This window comes from Sciurus carolinensis, chromosome 13 (assembly GCF_902686445.1).
Source record: "Sciurus carolinensis chromosome 13, mSciCar1.2, whole genome shotgun sequence".
NCBI lineage: Eukaryota > Metazoa > Chordata > Mammalia > Rodentia > Sciuridae > Sciurus > Sciurus carolinensis.
Window position 1 is genome coordinate 800,392 of NC_062225.1, and position 17,684 is coordinate 818,075.

At 61.3% G+C, this 17,684-nt stretch overlaps 1 long non-coding RNA gene across 1 annotated transcript; it reads left to right on the plus strand.

Moving 5' to 3' along the window:
• The first annotated feature begins 3,811 nt into the window (after nt 1-3,811).
• LOC124963400 (uncharacterized) lies at nt 3,812-4,396 on the plus strand. The gene is made up of 2 exons (XR_007104728.1): nt 3,812-4,245; nt 4,355-4,396. It is a non-coding gene; the product is annotated as an uncharacterized LOC124963400 (long non-coding RNA).
• Nucleotides 4,397-17,684: the final 13,288 nt, after the last annotated feature.

Sequence of the window (17,684 nt, forward strand, 5' to 3'; positions counted from 1 at the left end):
CCACACACTACGCACATCACGCACACATCACACGCACACACCACACACACACACCACACGCACATACACTACACACATCACACACACACCACACACACTTACAAAGCCCTCATGCCAAGAACATGCAGGAAGCTGTGGCCACCTCTTGGGTGGTGACATGGCACCTGTGGCCTCTGCGTCCGTCTCTTGATTTTCGTGCTGGGTCCTGAAACACCAGCTCATTTAAAACGTGCCCCCAGAACTCCAGAGCACAGTCCTCAGGGAAGGCGAGGAGACCGGAGGCGCGGTGGGCAGGCTGCGTGGCGTTGGGCACGTCCCTCGGGCCTGCTCCCTCCGACCCTGGGGAGCGCCCGTCACTCACGCCAGACCCGGGGAGGCCTCGGGACACACTCAGGCTGCGTGACCCACAGCCCTCAAGACGTGTCTTCCCTTTCTCCATTTTAGGGACTCGACTTGCTGAGGGTTGTGGTGGGTGACCTACCAGCCTCTGTCCTTCTGCAAAGTGTGTAGCCTGCTGCTTTGGTAAAGCAGCAGATGACCAGAAGGCAAAGCTGGAGACTCTTCCCCAAAAGTCGGCGACCTTCATGGTGAAGGTCAGGCCTGACCTCCCAAGGCCATTGGCTGCTGGTGTCTCGTCCTGCCTTGGCGTCCCTGTGCCCAGCTGGAGGACCCGGCCTCCATCCAGCTGGAGCCCAGGGTGGGCCAGGACCCTGCCCGGCCGTGACTTGCCCTGCCTGGGCCTGGTCAGGGAAGAGTGGAGCGGGCGGCAGGTGGTCATTCCAAGCCCCCTCCGCACACGTTAGGAGAGTGCATTTCTCAGGATCGTTCCTACCCTGCACAGATTCATCCTGAGTAAGGGACTCCAGGAGCACTGTCCTGCCTGAGGGGCTCAAGCCCCGTCCCCCGTCTTCACGGCTGGGCTGGCCAGGCTGGGCTCCGTCCTGGCTGGACTGCGAGGCTGGTCCCTGCAGCTGGCGAGGGCGAGGAGGATGGCGGGGCAGAGAGGGCCAGCCAGGACACCTGCACACCCTCCCTTCAGGCTCACAAGCACTGACCCAAAGGCGCGGTCACTGGAAGCTTCCAGAAGTGAGCCCCAGTTCAGGCCCCCAGGAGTGGGCACTGCGGCGAGGCGGTCCTGCTCCGGGGAGGTCGTGATGTGCGGCCCTCTTCTGCGCCGCCCATCCTCCCCATGGGCAGCTCACCCAGGCCGTCCACAGGAGCCGTCTGGCCAGGCGTGGACAGGCACGTTGAGCAGTTCACAGTTCAGTGTGCACTTCAGTGTCCACCAGGAAACCACGACCAGTGGAGTGGAGCATGGGCAGCACCACTGGGCTAGCCCCTGAGGCTGCGCACAGCCCTGGTGGCCCACCCTGGTCCAGGGAGCTGCACATCCCAGCCAGGGGCTGCGGTCCTCGAGGGGATTGGCTGTGCAGCACAGTGGGGGCCTGCCCATGGGCAGGGCCTGGCCTGCTCGCAGGTGGACCTGGTGAGGGGACAGGCGCCTGAGGGCCCGTGCTGTCGGGGGCAGCGTGCCTAGGGTGGGGGTCTGCACCTGCCAGCAGTATCAGAGCCCCAAGAGCCCCTGGCCACCAGGCCCTGGAGAACACGGCCTCCAGAGAGCGGGGGAGAGGCTGGGAACAGGAGGCTGCAGCGCTGCCCACACCCTTTCTGACAGGAACCACGTTTCATGCCACACAGACCCACCACCAAGCTGGTGTCCACCCTCTGGATCTTGGCCCAGGGCCACCAGGGCCGACCAGGGTGTGGGATTAAGACCTGCAGGTTGGCAGCAGGCACCGCTTGGCACAGAGCGGGCACAGCAGAGATGTGGCCAGGAGCAGGGGCCCCAGGGAGGTGGGGGGCAGGGGGCAGGGTGGGGCCCCTCAGGGTGTGTGCACAGGCGGCAAATAGTGCGATCTGCCGCCGCCAGTGCGAGCAAGCTCTCGGTCCGGCGAGGGGCGACGGGGTTGGGAAGCAAGGACTGGCAGACAGGCCTCGAAGGTGGAGCTGGGAGAGGCGGCGCCGCTCTCTGAGGGAGACGCGGGTCTTTGTTCGCGCCTGTCTCACCAGGTGGAAGACGGTGCAGGCCTCGTTCTCCGTGTCAGGAAGCTGCAGAGCCAGGACGCCTGTGCAGCTTTCCCGCAGTTGCAGAGTGCGGTGTCAGGAGCTGGTGTGGCTCTCAGGAAAGCCACTGTTCAGTTACTGTGAGCGGCAGGAGCCCGGGAAGCGGAGCTGGGGAGCCCTTCCTTCCCGGAGCTGCGTGCCCGAGCTCAAGGTCAGCGCTGGCAGGACTCTGGCAGAGCCTCCTGCAGGGCACTGCCAGCAGCTGAGCCTCCTCCTCCTGCAGGGCACTGCCAGCAGCTGAGCCTCCTCCTCCTGCAGGGCACTGCCAGCAGCTGAGCCTCCCGTGCCCTCACAGAACATCCCCAGGCACCGGGCCTGCCGCAGCATGAGGCATCAGAGCCCGTTCCAGCCTCCCCTCCTCTGCCTCTGCTCTCCACAGGGCTCATTTGCCAACTCGGAGGCCAGGGCCAGATGGAGCAGGACGGCACCCTGTGGGAAAGAGCGAGGCCAGTGGTCAGGGCGCAGGTGTCCAGGCAGAAGAGGCCGCAGGGCAGCACAGAGACGACTGTGGTCCCCTCGGCTGTTCTGGTCTCACGCCCTGACACACGTGTGTCACACACCTGCACGACTTACTACCCGGGTGGATGTTACAGGACAAAAACCAAGAAGGGCGTTTTACGAAGGTCGTAAGAACTGAGCACAGAAAAGACCCCCTTCCTGCTCCCGGGCATGTCCACCCTGGGCACCTGCGAGGGGCCCGTGACCGACCGCCGCCTGCACTGGGGTCGGGCTGCTGTCTGGCCCAAGTGCCACTGTCAGGCAAGGTGGGCCTCCTGGAGGAGGCGCGGCGGCTGGTGCCCGTCGGCAGGCTCGGGGCCTTCTCCAGCGGGCCACCACTGTGGGGTCCGGGACTGGGCCTTGCGGGGCCAGCACCCCTCCCTCTGCCCTCAGGGACGACTCAGGGGCTTGTCCCTGCTGAGCCTCGGGTGCTGCTGCTGGAGTCCCCCAGCCCATGCGGTGAGGCTCCCTTCTCCTGCCCGTCCTCTCTCCTTCCCGACTCCCCCGCCTCTGGGGTCCGTTCTCAGATCAACCACGTGCTCCAGATCCGGCCCTGTCTCTGCGCCTCCTGGGAACCCAGTCCACCATGGGTTTGCTCTGCAGGGCCCCAGCTCCTGTGTGGAAGGCGCGGCCAGTGGGTGGTGCTGTCAGGAGGTGGTGTGCCGGCTGAGGGACGGCCTGGGTAGAGGAGCTGGCTCCCTGCGGCTGACTTGGAGGGTGTGTTCTGTCCCTGGGCCCTGGCCCTCTCTCGCCCTCTGCTTGGCTGCCAGGCGGTGGGCACCCTCCTCAGCCATGGTCCTGTGCCACGATGTTGTGTCACCATAGCCCAGAAACAATGGAACCAGCCGACAGGGACTGAGACCTCGGAAACCATGAGCCAAAGTAAACCTTTCCTCCCTCAAACTGATTTCTCAGGTGTTTTGTCACAGCAACCGAAGGCTGACTAACACACAGTTAGAACAAGGGGCGGTGTCAGGGGCATGGCTGTGTGGTGTGCATGGCTTCTCCCAGGCCCTGGCCAACGTTGCCTTCAGACGTGGTCTCCTCTCTGAGAAGTGCACCTTGGACCCCATGGACAGTTGCTTGGAGCTGCAGGAACTGACACCCATCTGCTAGGGGCAGGCCCTGACTGGGATCAGAGGGCTAAAGTGAACAGAGGCCCGGTCAGCAGAGGGCAGGGCGAGGAGAAGGCAGGGTCTGTCCAGGTGGTCCGACTCTCACGGGTGCTGTTCTTCATCAAGCATTAGGGCAAGAGGTGTGGAGCCTGCAGCTCTGGCTAGATTTTCCATGCAAACCCGGGCAAAAACCATTTGTTAGCCTGTGCGTCCTGATTCCTTTTATTTCACAGATGACGTGTCCACGCGTAGGACATGGATTTTTGGCACATGCACGCGTATTGTGGAAAGATGAAATCAAGCCCCACTCGCTCCCAGGAGGAGAGCGTTTAAAACCTGCTCTCCTAGGGACGTCCAGGGTGCTCACGTGAGCCACCGTCCCCGTGCTGCACGCTGGGCCTCCAGGACTCTTCCCTGAAACCAGAACTCTGTGCCCTTGACCAGCATCCCCACCTCCTCGGACAGCATTCCAGCCGCGGCTCTGGATTCAGTTCTTCAGGTTCCACATGTGAGACCAGGATGCTGGCCCTTCTGTAACCCCTCTTAGCCGAGTGTCCTCTAGGTGCATCTGTGTTGGTCATAAAGGTTGGAGGTCCCTTTTTTCTCTTTTTTTCAAGGCCGAATAGTATTCCATCGTGAGCACAAGTCACCTGTCTCTACCTATCTGCCTGTGGATGTGTCCTGATTTTCAAATTCCGACACTGGTAACTCCTGTGCCTGGGGAGCCTGGGGTGTGAGGGGCAGCGAGGCCTTGTCCCTTGGGAATCCAGTGCTGCTGTTCCTTCTCAGGGCATTTCTGAGCCTCTGGCCTCTGGCGGCCTTCCCTCGGGCTCCTTGGAGGGTTGGGACGTCTGGGCCTTGGGAACAGAGAACTGTTTCCTTTCTGGAATGTGACATTTAGAAACTCAGCACTTCCTGTTTGCATCTGGAGCATTTCTGGAAGCTTTGCAATCTTATTTAACAGCTTTCACGGCCTCTTGTCTCCACGTGATTTGAGTGTGCTCACCTCCCGCCAGGCACCTAGGAAGCGGTTTCTCTCCTGGAGGCTGTGGCCTGGGCAGCGAAGCCTCCTGGCAGAAGCTCCAGGGGCCTCCAGAGCCCACAGGTCCCTGTGGAGGCCTGGCTCCATGTCCCGACGTCCCCAGTGGACATGTCCCTGCACGTCCACCCTGTGCTGTGCAGACATGACTTCGGGTTTTTTAAGGACAGGTAATCTGTCCCCAGCCTCCCAGTGAAGCCCACCCTTGAAAGGCCCTGGGCGTGGGTGGGAGATGCAGCTGGACACCCGGCCCCCAGAAGGAGGCTGGGTTCTGCGGCACTGCTGCCCACCTGGGCTGCACACGTGTCCTGGTCCCACGGGGCAGCTCCAAGTCCAGTCTCCCCGAGGTGCTCTTTGTCCCTAGGCCCATTCTTTCACATGCTGGTGAGCGTCGGGCTGGGCTTCTGTGCTGTGCCTGTTCTGGGCTCCAGGTGGCCCACAGTGGGCCCAGGAGGCCAGCCTGGGAGTTGGCCTGCAGGGAGCCAGCCAGGCAGTGGTGGAGAGACCTGAGGTCGCCGTTCAGGGTCAGTCGCCGACACCTGCCGCAGGGCAGGAGGGCCGGAGGGAGGCTCAGCTTGCGCAGCAGGGCAGGGAGACGGCCTCTCCTGTCCCAGGGCTGAGGCAGGTGACATCTGCAGGAGGGAGCAAGCCCGGGGCCGCCTGGGGCTTTGTCCAAGGAAGAGGGTGACCTGGGAAAGCCCCAGGGTCAGACATGCTGGGCCACCCAGGAGGGACAGGGCGCAGGGCACGGGTGTGGGAAGAGGCCGGGCAGAGCCAGTGGCCACAGCTGAGCAGTGAGTCTCCGGGTTTGCAGGAGGTGAGAAGCCACAGGAGGGTTTGAATGAGGGCGGAAGCTGCTCTGAATCGAGTCTAAAACTTAAGAGTTGACTTCAGGCCCTTCAGAGGCCGCCGAGAGCGGGAGAGGCGCTGGCCGGGCACTCTGGAGGGGGCACAGGCCTGCAGGGCAGGCGCGAGGGGCCAGAGCAGCCAGGCTGCCAGGCTCTGCGAGCAGTGGGCCCCGCTGGGAAGCACAGGGCGCCATGGTGGGGCAGCGCAGGCAGCTGCCCGAGGGGTCGGGACAGCCGGGTGTTCGCGTCTGGGGTTTGGGCGACGTCCACCTGCACGGGTGAACCAGGAGAGGTCCAGGCCGGCAGTCAGAGAGGCCAGGAGGCAGAGGCTGGGGGAGTGGGTCCAGGCAGGGTGTGCCGGGAGGGTGGGTGGGCTTCCCGGCCAAGGACGCTGCCCACGGTCCGACGGTCAGCAGGGTGGGCTGCCTGGGGCCTGCAGGGGTGCAGTGGGAGGAGAGTCGGAGGCGCTGGGCGGGAGTCTCAGGAAGGCACAGGGAGAGGGCCTGACGTGGCAGGGGAGGGCACTGCTCCCAGGGCTGAGGCCGGGCCTCTTTCACTCCCCCTCCTGGAGAGGCAGCCTTTCTAACCAGTGCCACCTCACCAGGGCCCATGCACAAGGGACGCTTCTCCCCGTTACCCCAGGTTCTATTTGTGTCTGGAGGGCTGCTTTTTAAGCTGGACTTTAAAGTTTTGTTCACGAAAACACCACTCTTTTGCCATGAGGTCACGTCCCCTGGGGAGACTTACTAAATCTGCGTTCCAGTTTCTTTGCCTGTTCGGTCCGCCATGGTCAGGTGACCTTTAGAAACATGCAAACCAGCAGGCTGAGGTCAGCTCAAGCCATGGCCTCTTCCTCTGCAGTCATCTCCCACGAGATGAGGGAGGAGGAGAAGGAGGGAAGGAGAAAGACAGAGCAAAAAAGAAAAGGAAAGGAAGGGCAAAAGGAAAGAAGGAAGGGAGGGAGGGAGGAAGTATGAGAGGGGAGGAAGGAGGGAGGGAAGGAGGGGGGGAGGAGGGAGGGGAGGAGGGAGGGAGGGAGGGAGGGAGGGAGGAAAGCATGATAGGGGAGGAAGGAGGGAGGGGAGAGGGAGGGAGGGAGGGGGGAGGAGCATGAGACGGAAGGAAAGAAGGAGGGAGGGGAGGAGGGAGGGAGGGAGGGAGGAGGGAGGGGGAGGGAGGGAGGGAGGAAGTATGAGAGGGGAGGAGGGAGGGAGGAAGCATGAGAGGAAAGGAAGGAGGGAGGCAGGGAGGGAAGGAGGGAGGAGGGAGGCAGGGAGGGAGGGAGGCTAAGGATTCTGCCGGGACTGCTGGGAGCCAGCCTTTCCTGAGTGAGGATTTTCAGAGAAGCCCTTGGCTCATCTCCCACCACCTGTCCCTCATGTTTGCAGCCCTGGGGTCCAGAGCAGATCCAGTAAGCCTTTGCCCCCGTGGCTGTCATCTTCCCGCCCAGCGCTTGCCTCCTGTCCCTGGTCCTGAGAGGACACACCTGCCTGCTCTGTGCCTCCTAAGCTCTAACTGCCTCTTTTTCCTCCAGCACGTGTATTCCAAAGCTCTTGGGCTTTAATTAAATGCAACGCTGCTGCTAATGCGATGTGGAACTTGGTCTCCGCCAGCCACACGCTGGCACTGGACCCTGCTGGGCAGGGGCCAGACGTGGAGGGAGGTCCTCCTGCCAGTGCAGGTTGCTTAAGAGGGTCACTACCAGATGCAAGAATCCCAGAATGCATTTCCGGCTGTGTGGACGTGCAGTCTCTGCCCCTGGAGGGGTTGGGTCTGAACAGGCCCCACGCCCGGAGAGCGGCCACAGGAAGATGCGAGAGGCCAGGCTCCAGAGCCCTCAGAGCGCGTTCCCTAGCACCACCCCAGGACCAAAGCCCGTGGAGGTGGTGCTGAGGACGCTGCTGGCTCTGGAGGCCCAGGGAGGCCTTGCAAGAGGACCCGCGTCTTCCCAGCACCAGAGGAGGAAGAGAACGGCTCCCAGCTCGAGGCTCTGTGAGCGGCTGTCCACACCAGCACGGTGGACGGCCAGGTGTCCCCTGCACCTGCCCCGCCCTGGGGCCTGGGGACCACTGAAGCTTCTGCCAAGGGCTGAAGGCCAGGAGGAGACATGTTTTCACAGGAAGTATGAAGGAAGGCCAGTGGGAGGCCAGCTCGTCACACATGGATCCTGACCTTCTCTTGGTGTAGACGCGCTGGCCACTGAAGGGCTGATGGAACCCACAGATCTCTCCTCCAGACCCTGGGCCTGCCCGTGACCAGCAGTGGAGACTGGCACAGCCGGGAAGGCTGGTGGTCCTCCCTGAAGGCGAGCGCAGGGGAAGGAGGAGAGGCCTGGGGGCAGGGCGGGCTTCATACCCGGCTGCCAACGGGCATGGTGGGACGCAGGCGTTCAGCAGGCTGGAGGACCCACGCCAAGCCCGGCCGTGGGTTCTCCACGGAGGCAGCCTGAGGAGAGGGCTCTGGGAACCTGGGACCCTCCCTGCACTGGACAGGCTAGCAGAAAGGTGAGCCTGGGTCCGCTCACCTTTAACACCCAGGATCCCCGTGGAGAAACTGCCCCTGCCCAGGCCATGCCCAGCCCTCGCGGCAGGCCCGCTGCGGAAGGAGAGGGCTAATCAGCTCTGGGCTTTGGGGCTGAAAGTCCAACGGCACAGGCTCTGAGAGGCCCTCTGGCTACCTACCTGGTCACCTTGTCACCTCGAGTGGACCGCAATGGCAAGGGCCAGGAGGAAGCCACCGGGAGGGAGCGTGCTGGCTGCAGAGCAACGACACGTCCCTGCCGAGAGCAGGTCCCCGCAGAGGGGCCGCCTGCTAGCCACTCCTAAAGGTCCCTGCAGTTCCAGCAATGCCACACGCGTCCCCAACACAGGGACCTCAGGGGGACTCCAGGACCATCTGGAAACCATAGTGTCAGGGGCCGTCAGGCCGTCAGGCCCGCCCACCCTGGCCCCCGGCTGGCCGGCCGTGAAGGGCAGTGGCGGCAGTGGGTGGGATCTTATGGTCATTTTCAGCACAGACTGGTCTGAGGCCCTGTCCCTGAGGGCCCTCCGCCCTGCTCCTGGCCAGCCGGTCGTGCTGGGAAGAGATCCTCCGCACAGTCCTCCTAGAAGGGGAGCTTCCTGGATCGCCCCGGGAGCCCCTGGGAAAGGGACTTCCTATGTGGTCTCTCATCCAGGGCCTGACTCTGCCGCCTTTCCCAGGCCGACTCGGCAGGGAGAGGAAGGCAGAAGAGTGGGAAGATGCGCAGGAAGTAATGGAGGCGCCTGGTCTGTGGGCGACGGCTGAGAGCACCCCGCCAGAGCTGCGCGGAGGGCTGGGTCGTGGCTCTGTCGGGGAGCGCTTGCCTAGCTTGTGCCAGGTACCGGATTCGAGTCTCAGCACCGCATACGAATAAAAGAATAAAACAAAGGTCCATCAACATCTAAAAAATATTCAAAAAATAAAGATTAAAAGAAGAGCTGAGTGGAAAACCGCGTCAGTTCTGATCCCGATCTGCAGGACCCGGCTGGCCTTGCCTGACCGCTTCACTGCTGGCTGCAAGGCGTGAGGATGGAGGCCGGGGCCGAGCTCCGGTCGGTGCAGAGGGGCCCGCAGCCCTGCGGGCTCGCTCACACACAGCTCCTGGACGATGCTGCTCCATCCCTGAGGTGGAAGGCCGTGCTCTCTGCCGCACTCCGAGGAAACCCAGCCGCCAATGGGCTGCTACCAGCTCCCGAACCCCGGGGGTCCTCCCTGCAGCGCCTCTGGAGAAGCCCGAGGGGAGGGTGGGAAGCTCCAGCGTCTCTGCCCACCTGCGACTAGGGCAGCCACCGTGCCTCCGAGGACCTGCCTCCTCCTCGCAAGCTGGCGTCTGAGGCTGGCGCGGCCGTGCCCCACTCTACACGGGGAGTTGCTCCAGAGGTTCCTCTGCTGCCAGGTGCCAGGCCAGGGCTCAGCGGCAGCAGGCTCGGGAGGTCCGTGTGGACTCCTGTCATCCTCAGCCTAGAGCAGGGCCTGCGCCCGGCCAGCGGCAGCAGCAGCCCCAGCCAGCGCCACTCCCAGGAGGTGGGGCCCAGGCCTGGGGTCTTCCGGCCTCTGGAGAGGGAAGGCGCGTGCCCGGGTGAAAGCTTCCACACTGTTTCTCCACACGCGAGGCCTTTAAACGAAGAGACGGTGACAGCTGGGCCCCACGGCATGCGGGTCAGCGCTGACCGCTTGCAGGGCGTGCTTTTTGCCTTCACTTCATGGAGACACGCGGCCTAGCTCCTGCCAGGCACACTTTATTTACCTATTTGGTGGTGCTGGGGATTGAACCCAGGGGCTCCACCAGCGAGCTGCATCCCAGCCCTTTCCATGTTGTATCTGGAGACAGGGGCTCATTAAGTTGCCCAGGCTGGCCTTGGACTTGTGATCCTCCTGCCTCAGCCTGGTTGGCTGAGCTGAGTGCGTTATTACGTTTGCTTCTTCCCTTATCTGTTTAGGCATTCAGGGGTCCCTCTTAGGAATTTCAGAATGACTGTGGCTTCAGGATCCCCCTCCTGCACTGGATTCGGGTGATTGAAGGTCCACTCGGGTGTGCAGTGCCCTTCGTGTGGTAGCTGTGCACACCTGCCCGCACCCCAGCTGGGTCCCTTCGTGGGGTAGCTGTGCTCACCTGCCCGTTCTCCAGCTGGGTCCCTTCGTGTGGTAGCTGTGCACACCTGCCCGCACCCCAGCTGGGTCCCTTCGTGGGGTAGCTGTGCTCACCTGCCCGTTCTCCAGCTGGGTCCCTTCGTGTGGTAGCTGTGCTCACCTGCCCGCGCCCCAGCTGGGTCCCTTCGTGTGGGAGCTGTGCTCACCTGCCCGTTCTCCAGCTGGGTGCCTTTGTGCGGGAGCTGTGCTCACCTGCCCGTTCTCCAGCTGGGTGCCTTTGTGCGGGAGCTGTGCTCACCTGCCCTCGCGCCAGCTGGGTCCCTTCGTGTGGTAGCTGTGCTCACCTGCCCGTTCTCCAGCTGGGTCCCTTCATGTGGGAGCTGTGCACACCTGCCCGTTCTCCAGCTGGGTCCCTTCATGTGGGAGCTGTGCTCACCTGCCCGTTCTCCAGCTGGGTCCCTTCGTGTGGGAGCTGTGCTCACCTGCCCGTGCCCCAGCTGGGTCCCTTCGTGTGGGAGCTGTGCTCACCTGCCCGTCTCCCAGCTGGGTCCCTTCGTGTGGTAGCTGTGCTCACCTGCCCGTTCTCCAGCTGGGTCCCTTCGTGCGGGAGCTGTGCTCACCTGCCCGTTCTCCAGCTAGGGTCCCTTCGTGTGGGAGCTGTGCGCACCTGCCCGTTCTCCAGCTGGGTCCCTTCGTGTGGTAGCTGTGCGCACCTGCCCGTTCTCCAGCTGGGTCCCTTCGTGTGGGAGCTGTGCTCACCTGCCCGTTCTCCAGCTGGGTCCCTTCGTGTGGGAGCTGTGCTCACCTGCCCGTTCTCCAGCTGGGTCCCTTCGTGGGGTAGCTGTGCTCACCTGCCCGTTCTCCAGCTGGGTCCCTTCGTGCGGGAGCTGTGCTCACCTGCCCGTTCTCCAGCTGGGTCCCTTCGTGTGGTAGCTGTGCTCACCTGCCCGTTCTCCAGCTGGGTCCCTTCGTGTGGGAGCTGTGCGCACCTGCCTGTTCTCCAGCTGGGTCCCTTCGTGTGGTAGCTGTGCTCACCTGCCCGTTCTCCAGCTGGGTCCCTTCGTGCGGTAGCTGTGCTCACCTGCCCTCGCCCCAGCTGGGTCCCTTTGTGTGGTAGCTGTGCACACCTGCCCATTCTCCAGCTGGGTCTCTTGGGCGTGTAAACTGTGGGTGCAGAGACCCCTCATGGGTGTCTCTCCTGCCTCCTCCCACCAGAGACTATTTTCCCCACTCAAGATGAGTGTCACCCCAAAAAGCTCTCTTAAGTTGGCAGTACTGGATCATAACTTACACACGTGAAAGCCCACAGATCTTAATTTTAGGACGAGTTTTAGGAATGATGTTGTGCAGCTGCCACGTCTGTCCTGTGACATTTTCCCATGACCCGAAACCCGCCTCGGGCTCCTGGAGGGCCAGCTGCCACTCCCCACCCAGGCCGGCCATCTGCTCTCTGGCCTTGTGGCTTTGGCTTCTCGGAAGGTGGGGCGGACGCCTTCGGGCACTCCCCACGGCCCTCTTCAGACCCGCCTTGCTGAGGGGTCCTTCTTTCCTTACTGACCGTTGACTACCCAGTGTGTTCGACCCGCTCAGCTGTGTGTGGTCACTGGGTTTCCAGTTTCCTGGAACTCAAATCTCCCATAATGCAACACAGGAGCGTGGAAGGTTTGGTGGGGAGGAAAGGTGGCCTCCTCCCCAGTCTCCTCTGTGGTGGAGGCGAGGCCCGCCTAGCTCAGGGGCCAGATGTCTGTTCAGTAAGGGGCTTCATGGGACAGGCTTTGAGTCAACGACCCTCCCTGGGCAGCACAGGGACGGACCCGGCTGGGCTTCCATGACACTTCAAGGACAAACCCTGACATTGGGATTTCAGATGATCTTCAAGCACCATCAAGCATTATCCTTCGCTTGATTTTTTCCCTACTCTTTAAACATATAAAAACAATCATCCTCTGGGCACAGCGTGCACGCCTCCTGTCCCAGCAGCTTGAGAGGCTGACGTGGGAGGATGGCAGGTTCAAGGCCAGCCTGGGAACTTTAGGCAGACCCCGTCTCAAAAACAGAAAATAAAACGGCCTGGGGTGCAGCTCAGTGATGGAGCTCCGCAGGTTCAGTCCCCAGTACTGCAGAGAAAAAAGAAAGAAATCCCAACCCCAACAGGCCCAGGCGACTGCACTGGTGAATGGCATCCCCTTTCCCAGGACCCAGGATCTCCCTCCGAGCCTAGGACGTGAGTGACCATCTACAGCGCTAGCCACGAAGCTGGCAAGGGTAGCGGAGGCGGGGGGTGCCCGCCGTGGGAAGCAGACACGGACTCAAGGTGAGAAGGGAACAGTGAGCCGCCCTGGGAAAGAGGGAGGGCTGTGGGGCTGTCCGCTCCTCCCGCCTGAGGGGACCGCGCCAGCCCCCAGACACCCCAAGGCTGCTGTCGAGGGGGCCTGCGCTGGGGGCCGTGGCTGGCCCGTCCCTTCCTGGTCTTGCTGACTCATGGCAACGTCCTAAGAAGAGAAAGACCTCACCTGGCCACAGCACAGAGCAAGAACGAGAAGCCCCCCAGGCTACATTAAAGACCTACGGAAAAAAGGCCCAAAGCAGAATAAAAACTGTCAGCAAATTGACTCCAACCATGTTTTAAAAGGGTTCCACATGAAGATCGCAGAATAGTCTTAAGCAGAGACTCGATTAAGACAATTTGCTACATTAATAGATTGAAGGGGCAGAAAGATTCCTGCCACAGTAAGTGCTTCCGTAGATGGTTTGGTAACGTGCCCGTCCACTTCTGAGTACAAACGTGAAGTCCTCAGCAAGCTAGAGGCAGGAGGAAACGCTCTCGTCTTGATAAAAGTCTAACTGCCAAACACTGGTAGCAAGCACCTGCTCCACGGTGAACAATCAGACATTCCCCGGAAAAACAGGCACCAGACAGACCACTCATTTTCACTGTCCTGCTTTATTTAAGAGGCTGCCAACAATCCCAACCAACTCAGTAAGAGAAAGAAGAAACATGGACTCAAACATCCCCCTTTCTGCCCGGGACGGGGGCTGGGGACACACCACACCCGGAGTGGGCCAGTCCGTTTGTCTTCCCACGACTGAGCATTGAGGCCATGAGCTTTCTTCCACTGAGCAACGTCCCTGGCTCTTTTACTATATGTATATTTTTTTAGTTGTTGACGGATTTTTATTTTATTTCTTCATTTATACGCGGTGCTGAGAATCGAACCCAGTGCCTCACACACGCCAGGCAAGCGCTCTGCCCCTGAGCTGCAGCCCCAGCCCCCTGTCCCCAGCTCGCTCTTCTTAGAATTAGAGCATTATATTTACACATAGTCTGGGTCTCTTTTGGCATGATTATACTATGAGGAATTTGATTTCCATCCCCATACCCCTCTCTTTCCTCCCCTCCTACTCCTCTTTTCTTCTCCTCTCTGCTGATCTTCCTTCCTCTTCTTCTCCTTCTCCTTCTCCTCCTCCTCCTCCTCCTCCTCCTCCTCCTCCTCCTCCTTTTCCTCCTCCTCCTCCTCCTCCTCCTCCTCCTCCTCCTTTTCCTTCTCCTCCTCCTCCTCCTCCTCCTCCTCCTCCTCCTCCTCCTCGTCCTCCTCCTCCTCCTTTCTTCTTCTTTCGGTAGCAGGAATTGAACCCAGGGGTGCTTAACCATTGAGCGACAGCACCAGCCCTTTTTATATTTATTTAGAGACAGGGTCTCACTGAGTTGCTTAGGGCCTCGCCAACTTGCTGAGGCTGGCTTTGAACTTGCAGTCCTCCTGCTTCAGCCTCCTGAGCTGCTGGGATTACATGCCTGGCTATCTATCTATTTTTGATTGGTCCTCTCTACCAATACATGGAGGAGATATTCCCTTCGGCACCTCTGTGTATGCAGTCACCTGGCTCTGCTGTCTCTTTCCCTCCTTCCTTCCCTCCTGTCCGTTCTCCTTCCGCTCCACGGACCCTTCCTGTCTTTGTGATACACCATCCCCTCCCCCTCTGTCCTCTCCCCGTTATTCAGCTCAGGTTTCTACATATGAGAAAAAACATCTGACCCCCCTGGATTTTCTGAGACTGGCCTACTTCACTTAGCATGTTTTTCTCCATTTCCATCCTCTTATCAGCAAATGCCATTATTTCATTCTTCTTTATGCTGGTTCTTTCTTTTATATTTTATTTTGCGATAGGATCTCACTAAGTTTCCCAGGTTGGCCCCAAGTTTGTGATCCTCCTGCGTTGGCCTCCTGGGTTGCTGGGGTTTTGGTTGGGCACACCACACCTGGTGAAATGTCTACTTCAAATGGAGGAATTCTGTGGTGTGTGATAAAATTGCAATAATAACTTTTAAAATCCTCACTGTCAGCCACATGGTGGTCTACTTAGGAAATCAAGGAAATAAAGTCAAAGTTATGGAAAGTAAGAGCCTAGAAACGCGACCAAGTACAAAATTGACATAAAAATCACATTCCAAGATAACAAGAGCCAATTCCAAAGCATCACAGAAGAAGAATCCCACTTGTTGTACAGAGAAAGGTCAAACCCCTAATAACAGGCCCCCTGAGAACGCAGACTTAAGCTGAAAGCTGTCCACCTTTACCGATGGACATAGATCAGGTGTAAAACGCAGCTGTACGCACCTCCCGCCCTGCGCCCTGTTCAGAAATGCTGGCAGACTCCTTGGGAGGAGACCCCGGGTGTCAGAGGAAGCTTGGGTGTGACTGACTGGGGTTCCCCTGGACGGTCCTGAGTGCCTTGCACAAAACCTGTGAGCCACAGTCACTCGGCGAGCAGAGCTGGCCCTCCACCCCAGGGCTCGGCCTCCTTGGGTTCCACTAACCTCAAACGGGAGACACTAAAAACAAGCTGTGTCGGTGGGTGGGGTTGTGCATGCCTGCAATCCCAGCTGCTTGGTAGGCTGAGGCAGGAGGGTCTCTTGAGCCCAGGAGTGAAGGCCAGCCTGGGCAACACAGCAAGGCTCCACCTTAAAAAAAAAGGAGGAGGAGGAGGAGGAGGGGGAGGAGGAGGATGAAGGAAAGGAGGGGGAGGAGGGAAGAGGGGGAGGAGGAGGATGAAGGAAAGGAGGGGGAGGAGGGAAGAGGGGGAGGAGGGGGGAGGAGGGAGAGGAGGAGGGAGGGGGAGGGGAAGGAGGAGAGAGAGGAGGGGGAAGGAGGAGGGAGAGGAGGAGGGAGGAGGAGAGAGGAGGGGGAGGAGGAGGGGGAGGACGGGGAGGGGAGGGGAGGAGGAGGGAGGGGGAGGGAGGAGGAGGGGGAGGACGGGGAGGGGAGGGGAGGAGGGGGGAGGGGGAGGGCGATTGCACTGAACACTGCAGACTTTCTTGTCATTTCCTAAACTGTCCATTGCACAGCATTTGTGCCCTGAGGTACTGCTCGTGATTAGAGATGATTTAAAGTCCCGGGAGGGTTTCCGCAGGTCCAGGCAAGCGCCACGCCATTGCAGAAAGGGGCTTGGGCAGCTGGATCCTGGTCCACGCTGGGGGTCTCGGAGTCGATCCCCCACAGATCCCGAGGGAGGCCCTAGTGGGAATTCTTCACGGTAGTGCAGGCGCAGCCAGAACGCAGAGGCAAAGCTGGACTTGAGCCCGTGGTGGTGCTGACTGGCCGGGGTGGGGACCGCGGGGCACCTGCGGGGGCGCTTAGAGAGGGCTCCGAGCAGCAGCAGGGAAACGGGTCGCTCGGGACGGCAGGGGCTGCCTGCCTGGAGAGCAGACGCCGCGCGCCGGCTCCCCGTGCTCACCCTGCTGTCGGAGCTGGGGTGTCCCCTGAAGCCCGGGTGTCCCCTGCGTGGCTCCTGGATGGGCACCTTTAGAGGAGGGGTCTGGCGGGGTCTTCAGGAGGCCCGTGGGGGGAAGACCGGGACCGCAGCCGCACCTCGGCCTCTCCTTCACGTTCAGCCCCCAGGCGAGGGCTCTGCTCCACCTGCGTCCCCGCAGGCCCAAGGCCACGGGACCAACCAGGGCTGAACTGAACCTCCCAGACTGAGCAGAACCAGCCTTTTCTCTTCACAGCCGATCGTCCCAGGGTCTGTCCCAGTGAAGGGAAGCTCACTCACCGTCCCAGCACCCGACTCTGCACCGGCCTCGCTCCCTCTGTGCCATTTTCAGCTCACGCTCTGTCACTGTCTGGCCCACTGGTGGACGTGGGGGTGCTCAGCCTGAACGGCCCTTCGCCCCGTCCTGCCTGCTCCTCGCCCCCTGCGGCAGCGCCCGCCGCTCCCTCCTCTTCGCACGCAGAGTGCAGGCAGTCCCGGGAGTTCACCTGCCCCTGTCAACTACCAGCCTGTGCAGGACCCGCAGAGGACCTGGGTCGGCTCAGCGCTGGTTAGGGTGAGGCTGTGAGGAAGACAGGGGCCCCTCCAGGAAAAGCGCCCCTGGTTTTCAGGCGAAGCCCTGCTGCGTGGCGGGTCTAGGAGGGTGTCGGCCGGACTCCCCCTTTGTTTGCTCTGCCAGCGGCAGCACGTGCCTTCCAGGGGGCCGGCTGGCAGAGGAGAAAGCCACGCCGGTCACTTCTGCCCGCAGCTGCCCCCGCTGCTCTGTGCGGGGCCACATGGTTGTTGGACGTCCCTCACACCCTGGCCAGAGGACAGCAGGCCAGGTTTGGCCCCGCCTCCTAGGAGCTGGGAGAACTCCAGAAAACCCTTCTGTCCCTTCTGAGAAAAGGGAGGATGATCGTGCTCAGGGACCAGGCCTCTGGGGCTACTTGGAATCACAAGAAGACCGTCTGTAGAGGGACCTCCAATCCAAGCCCTTCCCGGGCGCCCGCCCGGCCCCGAGCTTCTTCCCCTTCCCTGTGTCTGAGTCCAAGCCTGGTCTAATCCCTGTTAGGACTGAGAGTCTGCTGCCCCAGCAGCTGCGCCCTGTCAGGTGCTGGCACAGACCGATGGAAAGAGCTTGGGATCTTTCTGACCCCAGGGAACCCTGGGCAGCTCCAGTCACTGTCACCAGCAAGGGATCCTGCAGGGTGCGCTTGCTCCCGGGCAGGACGCTGGTGTCCTCTCCTCGTGGGCTTTTGGCACTGAGGAGTCAGGCCTGCCCGTGGCCAGCAGTACCCAAACCCAGTCACAGGACAGGCCTTGCGAGCTTGGACACAAGGAGACCGTAACATGGCCTCATGCTCAAGGACCTCAGGTCCCCAGGATGTGAGTGTGGGACCCAGAGCCCTCGTGGAAGTCCCCCTAGCCATCCCTGCCACAAAATCCACCCACCGCTTTCCCAGGGACCCTGGGGTCTGGGCTTCCCCACGTGGCTGGACTTCCTTGCCGTCTTGCCTCCTAGACCACAGCTTGCTCCAGCTCGGGGCTGTGTCTTTTGCTTCCCAGCTGGAGACACGGCAGAGGCCCAGTGAGAACCTGTTGGTGGACAGCCCTCCAAGGCAGCTGGGGCCCTGGTCCTAACATAGCTCTCAGACACGGCACCCTGGAGTCCAAGGCCCTGGGGCACACATCAGAGGGTCA